The sequence below is a fragment of the Acanthochromis polyacanthus genome, chromosome 17, assembly GCF_021347895.1.
Source record: "Acanthochromis polyacanthus isolate Apoly-LR-REF ecotype Palm Island chromosome 17, KAUST_Apoly_ChrSc, whole genome shotgun sequence".
NCBI classification, from domain to species: Eukaryota; Metazoa; Chordata; class Actinopteri; family Pomacentridae; genus Acanthochromis; species Acanthochromis polyacanthus.
The window spans coordinates 14,478,651-14,493,251 of record NC_067129.1 but is presented as its reverse complement, the minus strand read 5'-3'; positions in this window follow the sequence as shown (position 1 = coordinate 14,493,251).

The window sequence follows — 14,601 nt, the reverse complement described above, 5'->3', positions numbered from 1 at the left end:
TTTGTAAAAGCCCCTTTTAATGAAGCTCATGTGTACAGTTTTCTCAGTTATTCACAAATCTTCTCTATTGGTTTTCTACTCCAAATTTATTATTACTGCAAAGCAATTAAGTACAATTACATAAGTATAATTTTAAGGCACTTCCACTGAGGTTTTTCCATTTTTTGCTACTTTGTACTTCTACTCCAGTGAATTTGACAACTGTAGTTACTTTTTTTGGTCTTTTGCCTTTGTTTAATTATAGTGCATAGGAGAGAGAGAGAGAGAGAGATGCAGTAAATGGTCATGGGTCGGACTTGAACCCATGACCACTGCGTCAGAGACCACAGCCCCTATCCATGGGTCGCCTGCTCAACCAGTTGAGTCACCGCAGTTACTTTTAAGATGTTTTTGCACAGTGGATAATACAACAAGCTTTTAAAACACAACACACTGTTGCATATTAGGCCAGTTGTTTCCAACGATTTTGGATTCTGGTGTCTCAGTTGTGATCTTCACCTCTACATGTCTCATTTTTATTCCAATACATGTTCAAGTGACCCAATATCAAATACAAAATCAAAGGCTGGAGGAAAAGCCTAAAAAATGTTTTAAAAAAAAGATTAACACAACAGAACTTTGTGTCTGTATTTCCTCTCCCATTAATCTTCTGTACCTGTATATAAAGTGGTTCCCAGATATAAAAAGGAACCTGCAGCAGCTATAACAGTAACATGCTGCTGACACACTCTTGCTTCATTAATAATAATAATCTAAGGATGACATTAATACAGTGGGTACGGAAAGTATTCAGACCCCTTGAAATTTTTCACTCTCTGTGTCATTGCAGCCATTTGCCAAAATCAAAAAAGTTCATTTTATTTCTCATTAATGTACACTCAGCACCCCATCTTGACAGAAAAAAACAGAAATGTTGAAATTTTTGCAAATTTATTGAAAAAGAAAAACTGAAATATTTTTAGAGCGACATGTCGTCTGAAATGTGAAAATGAAAAATAAAAAAAAGTCATAGTTTAGTATGTTGTCCAAAATGTCATTAAAACGTCACAGGTTAGTATGTGGTCCAAAATATCACGAAAACATCATACTTCAGCATGTCGTCCAAAAATGGTGAAAAAAACGTCATAATCTAGTGTGTTGTCCCAAATGTATAAAAAAGTATGTCCTTCAAAATATCACAAAAACATCATGATTTAGTTTGTCGTCCAAAGATGTCATAAACATGTCATAGTTTAGTATATCATCCAAAATGGCACGAAAACATCATAGTTTAGTATGTCATCCAAAATATCACAAAAATGTCATAGTTTAGTATGTGGTCCAAAAATGTCATAGTTAAAATATATCGTCCAAAATGTGAAAAAAACGTCATAGTTTAGTATGTCGTCCAAAATGTCACAAAAACGTCAGTTTATTATGTCGTCCAAAATGTCACAAGAACTTCATAGTTTAATGTCGTGCAAAATGTTATGAAAACGTCATAGTTTAGTATGTCGTCTACAATGTGTAAAAAAGTTAGTTTAGTATGTCATCGAAAATGTCACTAAAACGTCATAGTTTAGTATGTCGTCGAAAATGTCACTAAAATGTCATAGTTTAGTATGTCGTCCAAAATGTCACAAAAAGGTCATAGTTTAGTATGTTATTCAAAAGTGTCACTAAAACGTCATAGTTTAGTATGTCGTCCAAAATGTCACAAAAAGGTCATAGTTACCTCCGCCAGGAGGTTATGTAGTCACCGGAGTTTGTTTGTCTGTCTGTCCGTCTGTGTGTGTGTGTGTGTCTGTCTGTCTGTTTGTCTGTTAACAGCATAACTCAAAAAGTCATGGACGGATTTTCACCAAATTTTTACACGATGTCCGGAAGAGCATGAGTAAGAATCGATTAGATTTTGGAGGTTATTACTCCAGACATCTGACCACAGCAGCGGCCGCAGCGGCGGCCGCAAACGCCGATGGACAGCTTAAATCGTCATGAATCCGCCGGTATAAACCACTTTCAGATGTGATTACCACAGTGGGTTTCGCTCGTGGTGAGCTGCACGAAAAACATGACGACATCATGTTGGTGCGCACGAAACCGAAACAAAAACTGACGTGACAGTTTCACGAATCCCTGTGAGACCGTGTTGGACAGACGGACAGACAGACAAACGGGATGGCGGAGGTATGCGCTCTCCGAGTGCCTTTCTAGTTTAGTATGTTATTCAAAAGTGTCACTAAAACGTCATAGTTTAGTATGTCGTCCAAAATGTCACAAAAACATCATAGTTTAGCATGTCGTCCAGAAATGTAACAAGAATGTTGTCATTTAGTATGTCATCGAAAATGTCACTAAAACGTCAGTATTTAGTATGTCGTCCAATATGTCACTAAAATGTCATTGTTTAAAATGTGGTCCAAAATTTGTAAAAAACGTCATAGTTTAGTATGTCGTCCAAAATATCACAACGTCATAGTTTAATATGTCGTCCAAAATATCAATAAAATGTCATAGTTGAGGATGTCGTACAAAATGTTCCAAAAACGTCAGTTTATTATGTTGTCTAAAATGTTGAAAAAACATTAGTTTAATGTCGTCCAAAATGTCAATAAAACGTCAGTTTAATATGTCGTCTACAATGTGTAAAAAAGTCATAGATTAGTATGTCATCCAAAATGTCACTTAAACGTCATAGTTTAGTATGTCATCGAAAATGTCACTAAAACGTCATAGTTTAGTATGTTGTCCAAAATGTCACAAAAAGGTCATAGTTTAGTATGTTATTCAAAAGTGTCACAAAAATGTCATAGTTTAGTATGTCGTCCAAAATGTCACAAGAACTTCATAGTTTAGTGTCGTGCAAAATGTCATGAAAACGTCATAGTTTAGTATGTCATCTACAATGTGTAAAAAGTCATAGTTTAGTATGTCATCCAAAATGTCACTTAAACGTCATTGTTTATTATGTCATCGAAAATGTCACTAAAACGTCATAGTTTAGTATGTCGTCTAAAATGTCACAAAAATGCCATAGTTTAGTATGTCGTCCAAATGTTATGAAAACGTCATAGTTTAGTATGTCGTCCAAAATGTTATGAAAACGTCATAGTTTAGTATGTTATTCAAAAGTGTCACAAAAATGCCATAGTTGAGTATGTCGTCCAAAAGTGTCACAAAAACGTCATAGTTTAGTATGTCATCCAATATGACACTAAAATGTCATTGTTTAAAATGAGTTTAATGGCATCCAAAATGTTAATAAAACGTCGTAGTTAAGTATGTCGTCCAAAATGTCGCAAAAACGTCATAGTATTTAGTATGTCATCCAATATGTCACTAATATGTCATTGTTTAAAATGTGGTCCAAAATGTATTTAAAAAATCATAGTTTAGTATGTCGTCCAAAATGTCACAAGAACTTCATAGTTTAATGTCGTGCAAAATGTCACAAAAACGTCATAGTTTAGTTATGTCGTCTACAATGTGTAAAAAAAGTCATAGTTTAATGTCATCCAAAATGTCACTAAAACGTCATTGTTTATTATGTCATCGAAAATGTCACTAAAACGTCATAGTTTAGTATGTCGTCCAAAATGTTATGAAAAGGTCAATGTTTAGTATGTCATCCAAAATGTCACTAAAATGTCATAGTTTAGTATGTCGTCCAAAATGTCACAAAAAGGTCATAGTTTAGTATGTTATTCAAAAGTGTCACAAAAATGCCATAGTTTTAGTCTAGCCATGCTACACCCATGTTTCTGACGGCACAAGGGTCTAGGGAAGCTCGACAGGGAGGGAGGCGGGCTAAAAGGTTGTCTATCAAATCCCTCTGCAGCAATTGGGTAGGTATACAACCAATCAACGCAACGAATAGGCTGACGTAGTTCCAAGAGGACCGGCGGATTGTGGCTAAGTCCCATTAGCTTCCCAACCAGCGGAGCCGCGGAGCCAACTGGTATATTAAGGATTTGCCATATCCCGTCAGCATAAGTCCAAATACGTCTTTCTTCTCAATGAAACACTTAAGTGCCGTCCTTTGTTTATCTTTCAAGTTGAATTTTAGCTTCAAATCTTTAAGGGCTGTGGCCAAAGCCAAGTCGAAAGATAACTGTTTATTGTGCGCTGGTTGTTTCTGTCAGAATCGTCACGCCTCTGTCGTCACGCCCGCCTTCTGACTCTACACTTCATGGTGATTGGTCCGGCCAGTTTTAGGAGAATCCAGCCTCAAGCCTTATGGAGGGTAACTAGACCCACCCTGGCAGAGAATTAAATTCGTTGCCGTGGGTTGTCTAGCGCGGCTAGGCTACCATAGTTTAGTATGTCGTCCAAAATGTCACAAAAACATCATAGTTTAGTATGTCATCCAAAATGTCACAAAAACATCATAGTTTAGTATGTCATCCAAAATGTCACTTAAACGTCATTGTTTATTATGTCATCGAAAATGTCACTAAAACGTCATTTTTTTAGTATGTCATTCAAAATGTTATGAAAACGTCATAGTTTAGTATGTCGTCCAAAATGTTATGAAAAGGCCAATGTTTAGTATGTCATCCAAAATGTCACTAAAACGTCATAGTTTAGTATGTCGTCCAAAATGTCACAAAAAGGTCATAGTTTAGTATGTTATTCAAAAGTGTCACAAAAATGCCATAGTTTAGTATGTCATCCAAAATGTCACTAAAACGTCATAGTTTAGTATGTCGTCCAAAATGTCACAAAAAGGTCATAGTTTAGTATGTTATTCAAAAGTGTCACAAAAACATCATAGTTTAGTATGTCGTCCAGAAATGTAACAAGAATGTTGTCATTTCGTATGTCATCAGAAATGTCACTAAAACGTCAGTATTTAACATGTCGTCCAATATGTCACTAAAATGTCATTGTTTAAAATGTGGTCCAAAATTTGTAAAAAACGTCATAGTTTAGTATGTCGTCCAAAATATCAATAAAATGTCATAGTTTAGGATGTCGTACAAAATGTTCCAAAAACGTCAGTTTATTATGTTGTCTAAAATGTTGAAAAAACATCAGTTTAATGTTGTCCAAAATGTCAATAAAACGTCAGTTTAATATGTCATCTACAATGTGTAAAAAAGTCATAGATTAGTATGTCATCCAAAATGTCACTTAAACGTCATTGTTTATTATGTCATCGAAAATGTCACTAAAACGTCATAGTTTAGTATGTTGTCCAAAATGTCACAAAAAGGTCATAGTTTAGTATGTTATTCAAAAGTGTCACAAAAATGTCATAGTTTAGTATGTCGTCCAAAATGTTATGAAAATGTCATTGTTTGGTATGTTATTCAAAATGTCACAAAAACGTCATAGTTTAGTATGTCATCCAAAATGTCACAAAAAGGTCATAGTTTAGTGTGTTATTCAAAAGTGTCACAAAAATGTCATAGTTTAGTATGTCGTCCAAAATGTCACAAAAACGTCATAGTTTAGTATGTCGTCCAAAATGTTAAGAAAACATCATTGTTTAGTATGTTATTCAAAATGTCACTAAAACGTCAAAATGCGGTCCAAAATGTCACGAAAACGTCATAGTTTAGTATGTCGTCTACAATGTGTAAAAAAAAATCATATTTTTGTGTGTCGTCCAAAATGTCACAAAAACGTCAAAATGTGGTCCAAAATGTCACTAAAACGTCATAGTTTAGTATGTCGTCCAAAATGTTATGAAAACGTCATAGTTTAGTATGTCGTCCAAAATGTCACAAAAAGGTCATAGTTTAGTGTGTTATTCAAAAGTGTCACAAAAACATCATAGTTTAGTATGTCGTCCAAAATGTCACAAAAACATCATAGTTTAGTATGTCGTCCAGAAATGTAACAAGAACGTTGTCATTTAGTATGTCATCGAAAATGTCACTAAAACGTCAGTATTTAGTATGTCGTCCAATATGTCACTAAAATGTCATTGTTTAAAATGTGGTCCAAAATTTGTAAAAAACGTCATAGTTTAGTATGTCGTCCAAAATATCAATAAAATGTCATAGTTTAGGATGTCGTACAAAATGTTCCAAAAACGTCAGTTTATTATGTTGTCTAAAATGTTGAAAAAACGTCATTGTTTAGTATGTCATCCAAAATGTCACTAAAACTTCATTGTATGTCATGTCCTCTACAATGTGTAAAAAAACAAAAAAAAAAAACATCATAGTTTAGTCTGTGGTCCAAAATGTCACAAAAATGTCAAATAGTCCAAAATGTCACAAAAACGTCGTAGTTGAGTATGTCGTTCAAAAGTGTTACAAAAACGTCATAGTTTAGTATATCATCCAATATGACACTAAAATGTCATTGTTTAAAATGAGTTTAATGTCGTCCAAAATGTCACTAAAACGTCATAGTTTAGTATGTCGTCCAAAATGTTATGAAAATGTCATTGTTTAGTATGTCGTCCAAAATGTCATAAAAACGTCAAAATGTGGTCCAAAATGTCACGAAAACGTCATAGTTTAGTATGATGTTCAAAAGTGTCACAAAAACGCCATAGTTTAGTATGTCATCCAAAATGTCACAAGAACTTCATAGTTTAATGTCGTGCAAAATGTTATGAAAACGTCATAGTTTAGTATGTCGTCTACAATGTGTAAAAAAGTCATAGGTTAGTATGTCATCCAAAATGTCACTAAAACGTCATAGTTTAGTATGTCATCCAAAATGTCACTAAAACGTCATTGTTTAGTATGTCATCCAAAATGTCACTAAAACGTCATAGTTTAGTATGTTATTCAAAAGTGTCACAAAAACGTCATAGTTTAGTGTGTCGTCCAAAATGTCACAAAAAGGCCATAGTTTAGTATGTTATTCAAAAGTGTCACAAAAACGTCATAGTTTAGTGTGTCATCGAAAATGTCACTAAAACGTCATTTTTTTAGTATGTCATTCAAAATGTTATGAAAACGTCATAGTTTAGTATGTCGTCCAAAATGTTATGAAAAGGCCAATGTTTAGTATGTCATCCAAAATGTCACTAAAACGTCATAGTTTAGTATGTCGTCCAAAATGTCACAAAAAGGTCATAGTTTAGTATGTTATTCAAAAGTGTCACAAAAATGCCATAGTTTAGTATGTCATCCAAAATGTCACTAAAACGTCATAGTTTAGTATGTCGTCCAAAATGTCACAAAAAGGTCATAGTTTAGTATGTTATTCAAAAGTGTCACAAAAACATCATAGTTTAGTATGTCGTCCAGAAATGTAACAAGAATGTTGTCATTTCGTATGTCATCAGAAATGTCACTAAAACGTCAGTATTTAACATGTCGTCCAATATGTCACTAAAATGTCATTGTTTAAAATGTGGTCCAAAATTTGTAAAAAACGTCATAGTTTAGTATGTCGTCCAAAATATCAATAAAATGTCATAGTTTAGGATGTCGTACAAAATGTTCCAAAAACGTCAGTTTATTATGTTGTCTAAAATGTTGAAAAAACATCAGTTTAATGTTGTCCAAAATGTCAATAAAACGTCAGTTTAATATGTCATCTACAATGTGTAAAAAAGTCATAGATTAGTATGTCATCCAAAATGTCACTTAAACGTCATTGTTTATTATGTCATCGAAAATGTCACTAAAACGTCATAGTTTAGTATGTTGTCCAAAATGTCACAAAAGGTCATAGTTTAGTATGTTATTCAAAAGTGTCACAAAAATGTCATAGTTTAGTATGTCGTCCAAAATGTTATGAAAATGTCATTGTTTGGTATGTTATTCAAAATGTCACAAAAACGTCATAGTTTAGTATGTCATCCAAAATGTCACAAAAAGGTCATAGTTTAGTGTGTTATTCAAAAGTGTCACAAAAATGTCATAGTTTAGTATGTCGTCCAAAATGTCACAAAAACGTCATAGTTTAGTATGTCGTCCAAAATGTTAAGAAAACATCATTGTTTAGTATGTTATTCAAAATGTCACTAAAACGTCAAAATGCGGTCCAAAATGTCACGAAAACGTCATAGTTTAGTATGTCGTCTACAATGTGTAAAAAAAAATCATATTTTTGTGTGTCGTCCAAATAGTCACGAAAACGTCATAGTTTAGTTTGTCGTCTACAATGTGTAAAAAAAAAGTCATAGTTTAGTGTGTCATCCAAAATGTCACTAAAACGTCATAGTTTAGTATGTCGTCCAAAATGTCACGAAAACGTCATAGTTTAGTTTGTCGTCCACAATGTGTAAAAAAGTCATAGTTTAGTATGTCGTCCAAAATGTCACTAAAACGTCATAGTTTAGTATGTCGTCCAAAATGTCACAGTTTAGCATGTGTTCCAAATGTCGCCCATACGTCATAATTTAGTATGTCATCTAAAATGTTGAAAAAAGTTATAGTTTTGTATGTCGTCCAAAATGTCACAAGAATGTCATCGTTTAGTATGTTGTCCAGAATGTGAAAAAATGTCATGGTTTAGTATGTCATCTAAAATGTTGAGAAAATGTTAGCGTTTATTATGTCGTCCAAAATGTGTAAAAAAGTCATAGTTTAGTATGTCATCCAAAATATCACAAAAATGTCATAGTTTAGTATGTGGTCCAAAAATGTCATAGTTAAAATATATCGTCCAAAATGTGAAAAAAACGTCATAGTTTAGTATGTCGTCCAAAATGTCACAAAACGTCAGTTTATTATGTCGTCTAAAATGTTGAAAAAACGTCATTGTTTAGTATGTCATCCAAAATGTCACTAAAACTTCATTGTATGTCATGTCCTTTACAATGTGTAAAAAAAAAAACCAAAAAACATCATAGTTTAGTCTGTGGTCCAAAATGTCACAAAAATGTCAAATAGTCCAAAATGTCACAAAAACGTCGTAGTTGAGTATGTCGTTCAAAAGTGTTACAAAAACGTCATAGTTTAGTACATCATCCAATATGACACTAAAATGTCATTGTTTAAAATGAGTTTAATGTCGTCCAAAATGTCACTAAAACGTCATAGTTTAGTATGTCGTCCAAAATGTTATGAAAATGTCATTGTTTAGTATGTCGTCCAAAATGCCATAAAAACGTCAAAATGTGGTCCAAAATGTCACGAAAACGTCATAGTTTAGTATGATGTTCAAAAGTGTCACAAAAACGCCATAGTTTAGTATGTCATCCAAAATGTCACAAGAACTTCATACTTTAATGTAGTGCAAAATATTATGAAAACGTCATAGTTTAGTATGTCGTCTACAATGTGTAAAAAAGTCATAGATTAGTATGTCATCCAAAATGTCACTTAAACGTCATTGTTTAGTATGTCATCCAAAATGACACTAAAATGTCATTGTTTAAAATGAGTTTAATGTCGTCCAAAATGTCACTAAAACGTCATAGTTTAGTATGTCGTCCAAAATGTTATGAAAATGTCATTGTTTAGTATGTCGTCCAAAATGTCATAAAAACGTCAAAATGTGGTCCAAAATGTCACGAAAACGTCATAGTTTAGTATGATGTTCAAAAGTGTCACAAAAACGCCATAGTTTAGTATGTCATCCAAAATGTCACAAGAACTTCATAGTTTAATGTCGTCCAAAATGTTATGAAAATGTCATTGTTTAGTATGTCGTCCAAAATGTCATTAAAAACGTCAAAATGTGGTCCAAAATGTCACAAAAACGCCATAGTTTAGTATGTCATCCAAAATGTCACAAGAACTTCATAGTTTAATGTCGTGCAAAATGTTATGAAAACGTCATAGTTTAGTATGTCGTCTACAATGTGTAAAAAAGTCATAGTTTAGTATGTCATCCAAAATGTCACTTAAACGTCATTGTTTAGTATGTCATCCAAAATGTCACTAAAACGTCATAGTTTAGTATGTTATTCAAAAGTGTCACAAAAACGTCATAGTTTAGTATGTCGTCCAAAATGTCACAAAAAGGCCATAGTTTAGTATGTTATTCAAAAGTGTCACAAAAACGTCATAGTTTAGTATGTCGTCCAAAATGTCACAAGAACATCATAGTTTAGTATGTCGTCCAGAAATGTAACAAGAACGTTGTCATTTAGTATGTCATCGAAAATGTCACTAAAACATCAGCATTTAGTATGTCGTCCAATATGTCACTAAATGTTTAAAATTTTTTAATTGTTTAAAATGTTTAATTGTTTAAAATGTGGTCCAAAATTTTTAAAAAACGTCATAGTTTAGTATGTCGTCCAAAATATCACAACGTCATAGTTTAATATGTCGTCCAAAATATCAATAAAATGTCATAGTTTAGGATGTCGTCCAAAATGTCACAAAAACGTCAAAATGTGGTCCAAAATGTCACTAAAACGTCATAGTTTAGTATGTCGTCCAAAATGTTATGAAAACGTCATAGTTTAGTATGTCGTCCAAAATGTCACAAAAGGCCATAGTTTAGTATGTTATTCAAAAGTGTCACAAAAACGTCATAGTTTAGTATGTCGTCCAAAATGTCACAAGAACATCATAGTTTAGTATGTCGTCCAGAAATGTAACAAGAACGTTGTCATTTAGTATGTCATCGAAAATGTCACTAAAACATCAGCATTTAGTATGTCGTCCAATATGTCACTAAAATGTTTAAAATTTTTAATTGTTTAAAATGTTTAATTGTTTAAAATGTGGTCCAAAATTTTTAAAAAACGTCATAGTTTAGTATGTCGTCCAAAATATCACAACGTCATAGTTTAATATGTCGTCCAAAATATCAATAAAATGTCATAGTTTAGGATGTCGTCCAAAATGTCACAAAAACGTCAAAATGTGGTCCAAAATGTCACTAAAACGTCATAGTTTAGTATGTCGTCCAAAATGTTATGAAAACGTCATAGTTTAGTATGTCGTCCAAAATGTCACAAAAAGGTCATAGTTTAGTGTGTTATTCAAAAGTGTCACAAAAACATCATAGTTTAGTATGTCGTCCAAAATGTCACAAAAACATCATAGTTTAGTATGTCGTCCAGAAATGTAACAAGAACGTTGTCATTTAGTATGTCATCGAAAATGTCACTAAAACGTCAGTATTTAGTATGTCGTCCAATATGTCACTAAAATGTCATTGTTTAAAATGTGGTCCAAAATTTGTAAAAACGTCATAGTTTAGTATGTCGTCCAAAATATCAATAAAATGTCATAGTTTAGGATGTCGTACAAAATGTTCCAAAAACGTCAGTTTATTATGTTGTCTAAAATGTTGAAAAAACGTCATTGTTTAGTATGTCATCCAAAATGTCACTAAAACTTCATTGTATGTCATGTCCTCTACAATGTGTAAAAAAAAAAAAAAACAAAACATCATAGTTCAGTCTGTGGTCCAAAATGTCACAAAAATGTCAAATAGTCCAAAATGTCACAAAAACGTCGTAGTTGAGTATGTCGTTCAAAAGTGTTACAAAACGTCATAGTTTAGTATATCATCCAATATGACACTAAAATGTCATTGTTTAAAATGAGTTTAATGTCGTCCAAAATGTCACTAAAACGTCATAGTTTAGTATGTCGTCCAAAATGTTATGAAAATGTCATTGTTTAGTATGTCGTCCAAAATGTCATAAAAACGTCAAAATGTGGTCCAAAATGTCACGAAAACGTCATAGTTTAGTATGATGTTCAAAAGTGTCACAAAAACGCCATAGTTTAGTATGTCATCCAAAATGTCACAAGAACTTCATAGTTTAATGTCGTGCAAAATGTTATGAAAACGTCATAGTTTAGTATGTCGTCTACAATGTGTAAAAAAGTCATAGGTTAGTATGTCATCCAAAATGTCACTAAAACGTCATAGTTTAGTATGTCATCCAAAATGTCACTAAAACGTCATAGTTTAGTATGTCATCCAAAATGTCACTAAAACGTCATTGTTTAGTATGTCATCCAAAATGTCACTAAAACGTCATAGTTTAGTATGTCATCCAAAATGTCACTAAAACGTCATTGTTTAGTATGTCATCCAAAATGTCACTAAATGTCATAGTTTAGTATGTTATTCAAAAGTGTCACAAAAACGTCATAGTTTAGTGTGTCGTCCAAAATGTCACAAAAAGGCCATAGTTTAGTATGTTATTCAAAAGTGTCACAAAAACGTCATAGTTTAGTGTGTCGTCCAAAATGTCACAAAAAGGCCATAGTTTAGTATGTTATTCAAAAGTGTCACTAAAACGTCATTGTTTAGTCTGTCGTCCAAAATGTCACAAAAAGGCCATAGTTTAGTATGTTATTCAAAAGTGTCACAAAAACGTCATAGTTTAGTATGTCGTCCAAAATGTCACAAGAACATCATAGTTTAGTATGTCGTCCAGAAATGTAACAAGAACGTTGTCATTTAGTATGTCATCGAAAATGTCACTAAAACATCAGCATTTAGTATGTCGTCCAATATGTCACTAAAATGTTTAAAATTGTTTAATTGTTTAAAATGTTTAATTGTTTAAAATGTGGTCCAAAATTTTTAAAAAACGTCATAGTTTAGTATGTCGTCCAAAATATCACAACGTCATAGTTTAATATGTCGTCCAAAATATCAATAAAATGTCATAGTTTAGGATGTCGTCCAAAATGTCACAAAAACGTCAAAATGTGGTCCAAAATGTCACTAAAACGTCATAGTTTAGTATGTCGTCCAAAATGTTATGAAAACGTCATAGTTTAGTATGTCGTCCAAAATGTCACAAAAAGGTCATAGTTTAGTGTGTTATTCAAAAGTGTCACAAAACATCATAGTTTAGTATGTCGTCCAGAAATGTCACAAAAACATCATAATTTAGTATGTCATCCAGAAATGTAACAAGAACGTTGTCATTTAGTATGTCATCGAAAATGTCACTAAAACGTCAGTATTTAGTATGTCGTCCAATATGTCACTAAAATGTCATTGTTTAAAATGTGGTCCAAAATTTGTAAAAAACGTCATAGTTTAGTATGTCGTCCAAAATATCAATAAAATGTCATAGTTTAGGATGTCGTACAAAATGTTCCAAAAACGTCAGTTTATTATGTTGTCTAAAATGTTGAAAAAACATCAGTTTAATGTTGTCCAAAATGTCAATAAAACGTCAGTTTAATATGTCGTCTACAATGTGTAAAAAAGTCATAGATTAGTATGTCATCCAAAATGTCACTTAAACGTCATTGTTTATTATGTCATCGAAAATGTCACTAAAACGTCATAGTTTAGTATGTTGTCCAAAATGTCACACAAAGGTCATAGTTTAGTATGTTATTCAAAAGTGTCACAAAAATGTCATAGTTTAGTATGTCGTCCAAAATGTCACAAGAACTTCATAGTTAATGTCGTGCAAAATGTCATGAAAACGTCATAATTTAGTATGTCATCCAAAATATCACAACAACGTCATAGTTTAGTATATCGCCCAAAAACTTCTCAAAAACGTCATAGTCTAGCATGTCGCTCTAAAAACGTTATAGAAGAGCATGTCACTCTAAAAACGTCATAGTATAGCATGCCGCCAAAAACGTCAAGAGTACAGCCTTTGGTCCACAAAATGTTATGTCCCGGCTGACTGAAGTACTGTAGGTGAGAAGCAACACAAAAACAGTCCAAACGCTGGTTTCCAGAGGGTTTGAAGAGTATTTATTCGAACGAGTAAGTTACAACAACACATGTGAGGGGGTTAAAAGCAAATGGGTGTTCATACAATAAAAATAAATAACAGAACTAAAAGTGAACTTCATGTTGACATTGATGGTCATTTCAACCAGGAAGAAAGTAAGATCATCAATACGAAAAAAATACTCTTCCTGTTCACCTCTTAAAACCCAAAAACACACCACAGTAGCACCCTAAACTAAAACTACCAGTGGGTTCCCTGTTTTCCTTTCTGAGCAATTCAAAGGTCCTCTCTATCTCCCCACACATCCACCAACCACTAGAACACATCTCCAAAGTTCTGCTGAAGCTCAGCTTCCCCTCAGAAGAAGTGACGCCAGATGAAGGAGCCTTTGAGAGGCAGCTGGCATCGTGATTGGACGGTACTTTGGTCTGTTCCAATCCAGCTTCAGCTCCAGAGACGGCAGGCGGGACGAATCAACGGAGGCCGGGTGGACGAAGGAATGCAGCTGAGTACAATCCAGAAAACAACAGAGGAGGAGTGCAGCAGCCAGGACCAGAACAAACAGAGTAGCATAGTATGTCTCTGAGAAAATATCATGGTATCGCCTTTGGTTCAAAAAAACACCATTATGTACATCGTATATTGTACAAATAACAAGTCAAGGGAAAGAGACATACATTGCAGAATTGTAGTAATTGTGGGCTGACTGATTTACTGATTATCAGCATTTTTTTTTAACTGATTTACGGTAATAAATCAGTTTATAAATGCTGCCACTTCGGCTCTGAACCTTTATCTACCTGTGGTCGCTCTGTTTTCTGGAGTGATTTGATTGGTTATACGTCAGGAATAAAGTCCTTTAACTTAACATCTGTAAACAAAACAAAATGTATCAAAAAAGTTTTCTGTTTTGTGTTCTTCTAAGTTAGCTCCAAGATTTTAAATACTTTCATTTGCTGCAAATGAATATCTCCTCCAAATGTCTCACTCATAATCATTATCAGCTTTAAAAACTGGGCTGCACAGTACTGTAGTGGTTAGCACTTTCACTTTGCAGCAAGAAGATCCCTGGTTCAAAT